This window comes from Lissotriton vulgaris, chromosome 7, assembly GCF_964263255.1.
Source record: "Lissotriton vulgaris chromosome 7, aLisVul1.2, whole genome shotgun sequence".
NCBI classification, from domain to species: domain Eukaryota; kingdom Metazoa; phylum Chordata; class Amphibia; order Caudata; family Salamandridae; genus Lissotriton; species Lissotriton vulgaris.
In genome coordinates this window covers 170,298,927-170,309,813 of record NC_141695.1, presented here as the reverse complement: position 1 = coordinate 170,309,813, position 10,887 = coordinate 170,298,927, and the positions used below count along the sequence as shown (strand labels likewise).

The 10,887-nt window shown below is 45.6% G+C and overlaps 1 pseudogene; it reads left to right on the top strand.

Moving 5' to 3' along the window:
• Positions 1-2,311: 2,311 nt before the first annotated feature.
• Positions 2,312-3,985, top strand: LOC147701098 (uncharacterized; annotated as a pseudogene).
• Positions 3,986-10,887: the final 6,902 nt, after the last annotated feature.

The window sequence follows — 10,887 nt, the reverse complement described above, 5'->3', positions numbered from 1 at the left end:
AACCTTTATTGACACTTCAACCAGTTACAAGTATGGGCCTACAACCACCAGGGCTGGCCGCTAATCAATATCATTTCAATCAAGCAATTAGAACCAGGCTCGGCCTTCCAGGAGGCGAATACAGCACAACTTCAATTAAAACCGGCAGCAGAGCATACTATACTAATAGAAGGATAATAAAGGTTCCATTTTATAATATAAAGATAGAAGGATCAGGTGCCATACAATATCACAAAGGTACATAAAGGGCGGGCAAAACAGTAGGAGATCCACAGTTAGGTCGATATCATTCAAAACAGTGGTGCCGAGGCATACGATTCAGGATCAACAAGCATACAATTAATTTTCGCACCGGTGGAGCGCCCGCCCGATGGTACGGGAGTACCGTGAAAGTATAGGCACAGATAAAAAGTCGACAATTGACAAAAGAATAGACCCACTACGCTGACCCGAAAAAGAGGAAACAAAAGAAAAGGCGAAGAAAGATAAGAAGAAAAAAAGGCCACGGAAACAAATAGTAAAAACAAAATTCCCCCCCTCCAACCCCACACCCTGCACCCCTGCAGATGACTACGGCCTACCCCCCTAGCAGCGTGCCTGTCGCCCCGTAAATGAACCCGAAATATAGAAGAACAAAGGGAAAAAAGAAAAGGGAAAGAAAGAAGGGACTAAATCCCTGCCCAAAACGGAGAAATGGAGGAGGGCTATGTCATACGCATTCCCGGACTCTCCCCCCATCTTTACGAAGAATCCCCCGCAATGTGAACACAATCAAGCAGAGCACAATAAAACAGTACATCAGAGGAAACCAGAAATCCCGCCCCGGACTCCGTTACCAAATAAAGCAGTCCCGTTACCGATAAATCAATATTGTGAAACCTCAAACAACAGTCTCAGCCTTGGCCCCGTCGATCAAATTTGCTGATCCCCTCCGAAAAAGAGCGCCCCACCGTAAAATTGTCAAAGGTCAAACAGAAGTTGTCGAAACATAGTCGATTAGTCGAAGAAAGGATGACAAGTCCCAAAGAAGACACTCGAGTCCAATATGCCCTTTACGGACTCTATGCCCTTTACGGACTCTAAGACCAGGCACTATCCCATCCGCCATCTTGATGGACCAGCTGGGAAGGGGGTGCGACACAGTCCCACACAGATCACAATTACGAGCAAACATCTCCAAATCGGGAAAGGCAGTGAAATGTTCCGCCAATGGCAGTTCCAAAGATTCCGACTTTATAGGTGCATTGCCAATATCCACATGTTCGAACCGTTCCACTTCTGCAGGGGCACGGAAAGCTCCAAGCACCAGGGTCAAATGGCATCGCTGGGGTAGCAATAGGGAAAGGAACAGGCCACTGGGTCTCGGGCAGCAAATCAGAGTCAGGTCCCGATCCTCTAATTCCGTCCGCCGCCAACATCAGATTCCAGGCCTGGGTCTTCATAGTCGCCTGAAGTGCCTCAAGGGCCGCCATCACTGACCACAATGATGGGCCGCACTGGACCCGCTCCGCCGGGTTTCGCATAGCGTCCAGCATATTGACCCCCGCGGAGAGGCGCCTTCCCCGGGGTAAGATTAGGCGGAGCAGGAATAAGCCGTGGGGGACCGATCGTCAGTAGGCGGTAGTGCGCACCAAGTCTCCGATCCAACGGCCCCGGCGCTACGAACGCCAGGCCCCCGAGTCAAGGACCCCCACACATACCACCTCGGGCATCACTCGTCTCTGCACCTCCGGTACAGTTCCAGGCGACAGATCGGCAGCAAGTCAATCATAAAGATGCCGGAAGTTCCGTTAACCGGACCCTGTCGCTCTCTCCGGTTCGTTGTTGTTCAACTAGGACCCGGCTAGACCAACACTTGAGACCCAGGCTTCCAGACTGGGCTAGGCCTCAAATTAAACCTCGACATAACTCCACTCCACCATGTCGGAAAATCCTCGGGATTGCACCATCAGTTCACAGAGTAGTTCATGCACCCGGATATGGGGCGAGAAATCAGGATATACGACAGGATCTTCGAGCGAGAGACGGGGGTCAGCGGAGCTGGGAAGCTATGCGGCCATCTTGCTTGCTATCGTAGCTCCTCCCGAGAGCTGGAACATTGATATTGTGCTCTGTTCAGAAAGAAAGACTCTGTTCTTGTCAACTGGCCAGGTTGTTTGAGTAAAAATTTCTTTCGGAGGATCTGCATCGTGGGACGTCTTTGGATGTGCATATAAGTCTGCCTGTGAGGCTTTGACGGACACAGGGAGAAGAACCCTCTGCAGGAAGGTTGTTTTGGCCCAGCTTAGCTCTTTTGGACTTTTAGCAAGGAATGTACCCTTTTTGTCGTATTGTACTTGAGGAGGAACTCCCTTTTGCTCCTAGATATTTGCCTTTTTACGAACCAATGTTTTCTACTTGGACCATGCGTGTGAAAATAGCTTTCGTAGTTACAATAGCAGTTATTTTAGCAATTTATATGGGTGTTTTCATATACTTAGAGTATAAGCACCCGATGCAATCAATGATGATGTCGACTGTTGCTCCCCCTGAGCATTTTATGTATACCTTAGCACCCCACAAAGAACGACATCGCCAGACCTATGCGAAAAATGTATTTGTAGAAATGCTTCACCAAACACACAGCTCCACCAACACCACTGACTGCTGGGTTTGTGGACTTCTGCCTTCTGTGGTGCACAATCATGATCTGTTCCTCTCACTACCTCTCTCCTATTTAGGGAGCTGTGAAGCCTGGTTCAAATTTTTTCTGCCAGGTACAATCATTATATAGAAAACCACAGGCAGTACACTTATACTGAGAAAGACTATAATATGATTTTGGCATACATTGAGGAACATCAGGGTTTTAACCCACAAGGTAATGGGGGACGGGGATCATTAGATCCTCAGGCTTGTATGAACAGGTATATGGAGATTCGGAATAGTACTTGGTTGCAGGATGAACTCTATGATTTTAACCAATTTAATTCTTCTCAGTATTTCCAGCTTTTTGTTGATCGAAATGTTACAAGCGAACGCATTGTATCTATTCCTATTTTAAATACTTCCTCTGATTTCTGTGTACAGGGAATGGGGCATGTACAGGTTGGTGACAGTGTTTGTAATTATACCTATCGTATGAAAATCCTTAGCAGTCCTCCTTTGTTGACGGCACCTAATGTGTATTTCGTATGCGGAGAAAATGCTTACACTTGGTTACCCCGTGGTTGGGCTGGGCACTGCTATCTGTCTTTCCTGTACCCGCCTGTATAATTAGCACCATCCGACTATCATAGAACACATCAGTTACACTCAACGAGAGCCGTACCCAATAGGCAACGTAGGCAGCTCATAGCAACAGAAGTTGATCAGACCGACACCTCCTTGCAGCAGTTCACGGATTTCAGCAAAGGCTTGGCCCCATTCTGGGGACCGATCTTTAATAGCAGAGATATAGGAAGGTTGTCTAGAATAGTAGAAAATGTCATTAACATCACTACTGATATTATGACCAATGTTACAGTTGAGCTTCAGGCGGCCAGACTCGTTGTGCTCCAAAACCGTATGGTTTTGGACGTTATCTTAGCTGATCGCGGTGGTGCATGCCGGGTGATTGGCAGCTCTTGCTGCGTTTACATTCCAGACTCCGCCCCTACGGTTCATTTGGTCATTCAGAAGCTCCATCGCATAGCAGCAGAGATGCATGTGGAAAATGGGTCCTGGTCCCTGTCAGGGTGGTTTTGGGGGTCTACTATGTACTTGGGGTTGGAAGGTATTACTGATTTTGGGAGGAGCGGCAGGTGTCCTTTTTGTCTGCTGTCTCTGTCTACAGTGCGGTCCTGCGTGCTGCGCTTATTGTGCCTCTAGACTAACAGTGGCTGTCACCCCTTCTGTGACCCCCACCAAAGCCCAGATGGTCCAGCAGGAGGTCCACGAACTTATGGCAATCGACGAAGATCTCTGCGATGATTACTGTCCTCTGTTATTAGCTTCATCACGCTAAAAGTAGGGTTTGAGGAATAGGAATTCAATTAGGCCTTATACGGGAACATAGATTGTAGTTTCTTAGTCAGTACTCAGCGTGACATAGCTAATTAACATGTTATGTACGTTTCTATGGCACCAGACCCTCTTTTAGTTACACTCTGTCCTCTTTTATGAAAATCGTACTCTAGTTCCTCCTTGTGAATAGGTTAGCTTCACACAAACAGGACCGACGCCATTTTGTACCAGCCAACCCGTAATACGGTTTTCTCAAACCACCATGGCGCTGCATTTTCACGTCTCCCCGTTCTCATGAGAAATAGCTTAACATGTAGCAAGCAGCTGCTTCTGCTTTTGGGCCCGTCAAGGTTGTAGGAGGGGGCCGGCCAGATAAGCACATTCTTGCAAGTGCTGTGCGGACTCTCACTGAAACTACCAGAAAGGAGTCGACCAGCGTGACCTTGCTATACTGAGCTTAGGTGGAAGCTGGGTATGCCATATATGGGCATATCTCTTGCCACCTCCTGTACCAACTTGTACTTTTCCATTTTAGCCAACGGTTACAAATTGTGATAGTATATATGTATTGACCTGACAATGTGCCAGCAGTCTCTCAGCGGACCTCGGGGTGGGAGGTCGTTGGGAGCTCCTCTGGCAGAGTATTATTTGTTTAATAAACGCTTGAACTTTCTACACTGCCAATCGACTGATTATTGATGAATGATATTTGGTAATTGTAAGTATAATTCTTTTAGGGGTAAGTGAAAATTTCGGTACTTCAGGTGGCAGACGAGTGAGGCTTCACCGACATCATGACAAACGTCGACGGAGAGGACGCTGACGACATAATCATTGTAGGTTGAGGAGAAGAGAAGGTGGAAGTTGTCGTTGTAGCAGTGGCGACGGAAGTCATCGTCGACGAGGAACCCATTTTTTAGGCAAATTTGTTGCAGGAATAGACTAAGACGCCTGAGACTTAGAGGCAGATCTCGGAGGCGTAGAGGGCATAAGTGGTCTCTTAGAAGGAGCAGGAGGCCTTTTTGAGGAGGAAGTCTGGCCTACATGAGTAGAGGTGTGGTGTTTCTTGAGCACCTTAGCCTTAGCAGATACCATCTCCGCCTCACAAGCCCTCTTCTTAGGGATGACAGTCCTGAGAGGGGAATCACTCTCAACATCTGATAAGGGATTATCCTTGGTCTTGAGTTTCTGTAACCATAGAAGTAGACGTCCCTCTCTGTCTTTCGAGGAAAAGTCCTGCAGATTTTACAATCTCTCACCTGATGTTCAGGGTGGATGCAGTAGATACACTTTTTGTGGGGGTCTTCGGAATGACGCCGGAATTTCCCACAAGACTCACAGTGTCTGATGAGTGACCTCTTTGTAGACAAAGCAGTGAAGATATTCTGAAGAGTTTCTGAAGGGAAAAGGTAGAGATACTGAGCAGAGCTCAGGGAGACTTCCTTCACACGACGTGCAGTAGAAAATCTGAGAGCCTGAGCCACTGAAGAGAAGGTTCCAGAGGGTGCTTTCACCTGATTGGCTGGAGTTTGTACCATATCTAATGACTTGGACAAGTTATTAAAGTGGCAACTACCCATTGTCTGTATCTACTCGGGTCCAGAGATATATTCACACTCGGGATCTTAGGTCTTCCCATTTGAATACCCTAGCTACTTCGTCCTTTATACGCTGAAATTGAGGGGACTAAGATTTGCAGTCCTGGCCCCTCAATTTTGGAATACTCTCCCTCAGGACATTAGATCAATGATATCATATCCTCAATTTTGGAAACTCTTAAAAACCTGTCTCTTTCGCCAGGCTAATGAATTAATCACTTGGCGGCAGGACTCCCTTGCCCGCAGCGCCATGAAACCTTGTGGTGTGCGCGCGCTTTATAAGTATTTTTAACATAACATAACATTTAACATCGTCTAAATGGGACAATCTGGAAAGTCCATCTGCATTGGCAGTCCCAGGTCTCTGTTTCACTTCAAAGTATATTCCCTGTAGGGAGATGGACTACTTTAGCTGTTTGGGATTTCCACCTTTCATTTGCATTAACCATCGGAGAGGCCTGTGGTAGGTTTGAACTAGGAAGTGAGAGCCAAACAGGTTTGACCTAAACTTCTCAAGCGACCAAACCACAGCAAAGGCATCCATCTAAATGGCAGTTCAATGCTGCTCCCTGGGGATTTCCTTGCCCTATCTGTCACTTGCCTTCCTTGATAATGAGGCCTGCACTTCTCAGAGCCTCCAGTACTTTCCTAAGGTGGATCAGGTGATCCTGCCAGGTGGAGCTAAAGACAGAAATGTGTAGATATGCTGCAATCAAGGATTCCAATCCAGCAAGGGCTTAGTTCACCAACCTTTGAAAAGTGGCAGGAGCATTTTTCAATCCAAAGGGCATTACAGTGAACTGACAATACCCATCTGGGGTTGAAAATACAGATATTTATTTTGCTCCTGCAGTCGTGCGACCTATCAGCCAGTACTCTGATGTAAGATCAAACATACTCAGATACTTGGCTGCTCCCAACCTGTCAATACGTTCATCTGCCAATGGAATTTGGTATGCATTGCTTTTGGTCACAGCATTTATGCCCCAATGGTCCACACAAAACCTAATTTCTTTCTTACCATCCTAGTTATGAGGCTTGGGGATTAAGACAACTGGGCAGGTCCAAGGGCTCTCAGAAGGCTTTAGAACTCCCAATTCCAGCATCATGCTTACTTCAGCTATGATGCTCTCTTTCACATGTTCAGTTGGCTTGTATGTTTTATTCTCGAAAGGTAGTCTTTCATCAACGTCTACATCATGGATACACCAGCTAGTCTGGCTAGATATCAAAAAGAAGAGCTCACCAAACTGATTTATGACTTGCCTGCAATCAGTCTCCTGATGTGCAGGTAGAGTGTCTGACAAGACCACGCCTTCAACAGACCCATCTTTTGGATTGTTGGACAGGTCAGGGACAGGTTCACTCTTTGCTTCCTGATCCTCATCTGGAACCATGAGCATGGTCACATCTGCCATGTCATAATAGGATGTAAGGCGGTTGACGTGGACAACCCTCTTATGATTCCTGTCAGAGCCATGGTCTACCAGGTAGGTGACCGCCCCTTTTCTTTCTAGAATAGGGTAGGGTCCACTTTACTTACCTTGCAGAGTCCTAGGAGCCACAGGCCCCAAAACCCATACCATCTGCCCTGGCTGAAACTCAACCATAGCAGCCTTTTGGCATTACCAGAGCTTCTGGAGCTCTAGGCTGGCCGCAACGTTTTGGCTTGCTTTTTCCACGTACTCATTCATCCTCATACATCCTGGAGCAAAAGCCAAGCACATAGTCCACTATATCTGCTAAGGTTCAACAAGAGGTTTCTAGAATCCCTCCTTCACAAGGCACAGTGGTTCCGACAGGAAACCCAAACAGAAGCTAAAATAAGGAGGACCCCACTCCCTTCTGAGGCCCTTCCCAATAGGCAAAAAGCGGGCATGGAAGTAAGACATCCCATCTTCTTTGGAATTGTTCATGGAGTCCACCGATCATGCCCCTCATGGTCTTGTTAAATCCTTCAACAAGGCCATTACACATAAAGTGGCATTGGCCACCCTGACCAGGTCTTATGCAGCGGGGGATTGGAGGTCCCACATTTGGACCCCTAATATTATGCCGTTCAATTACAACACGCAGCTCGATGGCTCAACACAGTCCCTAGTTGAGAAATGCAGCTCTTGGTGGGAATGGTGGAAGCTGGTTGTCTTCCAGAGCTGTTAATGGAGGAATCGGGAACACCAAGAGATACTCCATATATTGTGCGACAGACGGCCAGAGTATGGCAATGGTTTGAAGTGAGAGTACTTAAGCGCACACCATTCCATAGGGAGCTCCCAATCTGGATATTAAAACCAATCAGGCAGATGGCACTCAGTATGTCCTTCCAGGTATGGAGGAAGTGGGCTACAAGCAATAGGGTGAATTGTACCCAGATTACACTTATCCCCTTTAAACATGCCCACAAAGAGTTTGGTCTAAGCCAGGGGAAATTTTTACAACATGCAGGCTTGGCAGCCACAACTAAGCACACCTGTCCATGCTATTCGACAGCTCTGCCGCATACTGAAGCCTTGAGATACTGATAACGTATGGAGCGTGTAGACACCTAACTATGCATCTTTACAGAACAATGCGATCAGATACAGTAGGAACTACACAAGGGGCCGGAAAGGCCTGGAATTTAGACTTTGACATTCCGATGGAAGATCAAGACTGGCAGCGGGCCTATGAACTAATATGCATGGTTTCTACTAATGCCCATTTCTGACTGATACATTATAATTTTCTGCAAAGAACCTACTTAACGCCACAACACCTTCATCGAAGGTCTTGCCCAGATATATGCTTGCGCTGCAACACTGTGGGGTCTGATTTCTTACATTAACCATGGTCCTGCGCTGAAATACGCTCCTTCTGTAGTGTAGTTCCTATTTTGCCAATAGGCCCTGCGCATTGGAATAACATAAACAGTAGTATGGACGTAGAAGTGCGGATCTTCCAGGTCTCCACTGACTATGCTAAACTTAATTGGGTGTGTTACCAACCAGCTCAGAGGTCACTGGAAACTTTCTTGACTGAATAGGAAGTGATCAGCTTCCCTGGTACAGACAAGAAGGGATTCAGTTTTCCAACAACCGCATAAACATGACAACTTTGCTCCTTAGAATAAGAGTCAATCTCTAGAGTCGTGTGAAACAATAGACAGTTATTTTACTCAGTCAGTTTTGCGCAGATTACTTTCACCAAAGTGCAGAGAATAGAGAGACAGGCGTTTTCAATAAAAGGTATTATTTATTGAACAGTCTTTCTTCTCGTACAAGAGAAATGAATTGCCACAATTGCAAGACTAGTTATTATAAAAAGTGCATACAGTAAAATGAGGATTGCAAAATAATACTGTAAAAGCATTGATATGGTTTCTTAGCCATACAATGGTTTAAAATGAATAAAACATATATACATTAATATATACATTTGGCTAACGTACTCAACTGGTGCTTCTAACTACGGCTACCCCAGTGTACCTGACCTAAGCCTAATACTTGGGAGGGAGTAAGTAAGTAGCAGTTTTAGTTAAGTTGGTTTTGCCAAGGTTTGCTTCAAGAATTCTCTCTAAGGGTTTAGTCAACACCATACCTCTGAAATAGAATGTTGGAGGTCTGGTATCTCCTTCCAGGGACTCGATATCCCAGTCACTCGCAAGAGTAGGCTGGAAACGCCAGAGCTGGATTTCTTGGCAGGAGAAAAGACAGCGTCTCTCTCAGCGCGTCGAGGAAGAGGAGGGGCAGCGTCCGCGGGCAGCTTGCATCTGCTGGGCTCTGAAGGGGACAGCTGTTCTGCTCCCATGTGGACCACACCATCGTTCGCTGATGTCGTTGAGGCAGCGATAGCATCAGTATCAGTGAGGCAGCGTTTGCTTAAGGCAACGTTGGTAATATTTATACCTGAAAGGTGCCTGGTTTGACGTAAGTTTTTGGACATAAAACGTCAATAAAGATGTCACTAGGAAGTGATCGTCTCTTAGTGCTCCTTAGAGTTCTATTACTAATCAAAACATAGCAAGCGGGGCTTTCCCAGGTTGCTGAGTTTTATCTTGTTGAAGAACTCGGAGTGTAATCTAGGAATCTTAGATAGTGGCTTCTGCTGTGTCATTTGCTCTAATGAGCTGCAGAGGAAGCTGCAGAGGAAGTGATTCTGAAATGTGGCTCTGTTCGTGTTAGGCCAGAGACGAGTTTCTGAATTATTACTCTTGATCGTTTATGCCAATATAGGGGTACAAAGGGATTATAGCCGTATAGGGGCATAAGGTCACATTATTGATCAGGGTCCTAGATTAGAACGCGACACCCACTCCACAAATTTATGTCCATCAATTTACTAAAACTATAGCAAAAGATGCATGTGTAACATTACCCATCTCAAAATACATATTTGCATTTGAAATGGCGTATTCGTAATACGTGGTAATTTTGGTACTGTACGTCTTTAAGCATAGAAATCATTCAAAATTATAGCATATGAAATCAATGAACGATTTTGTGAAAACATTTTACACATGAAATATCTCTTAATACAGAAAAGAAGGGCGAGATAATTTCATCACATATAAATGCATTGCTGTAAAATGTGCTAGAGGCTGATGTAAAGTTATTATGTCTCTAGATTTACCTAAAAATAGAAGTAGAAGCTTCTGTTCTTCATGAATAGGTCTACTTTAAGCAAAGAATTTTCGTGCCAGAAAAAGGTAATTATTTTTAAAAAGTGTTCAATTCAAAAAAATTCTTGTTGAACGGGGGAAATAGAGTTCCAACGCTTTTTTGCAGTTTTTGTTGATCAAAACTGAAGGCCGAATTCAGAGTTCATGGGAACGCTGTGTGTCGGAATGCTTTTCTAAATTATTGTTTCTGTGCGGGTGAGAACATCATATCAGACAGGCTCTCAAAATATTGGTCTACAAAATCAGGTGACAGTTCGACTAAGTTCGATAGTGCTGTAACTTGGCAGGTGTGAGAATGATTTCTGTCATCAAAGTCTGGATCGGCAATGCTCACAGATGGTCGTACCTGGGTGATGTTGCTTTTATTTTTCGCTCCACTGTCACCACCTAGTCGTAGCACAGGAGTCTCAACGAATGCCGTCATCAGGATTGGTAGCCGCTGGGGACAACACAATGCGTGAGCCGTTATCGGACTTAGCAAAGTATCGATATCCATTGGTACTGCTGATGGAAGTGCAAGACAGATGTCCAACACGCACTCATATCCGCATAGCATATATCGAAGCACAGGTAAGATGCAGGTCTGCCATATCGGTCTGAATGAAAGAAACCAGGTCAAGTTTAGATCTCTCAGCCTGGCCAATCCAA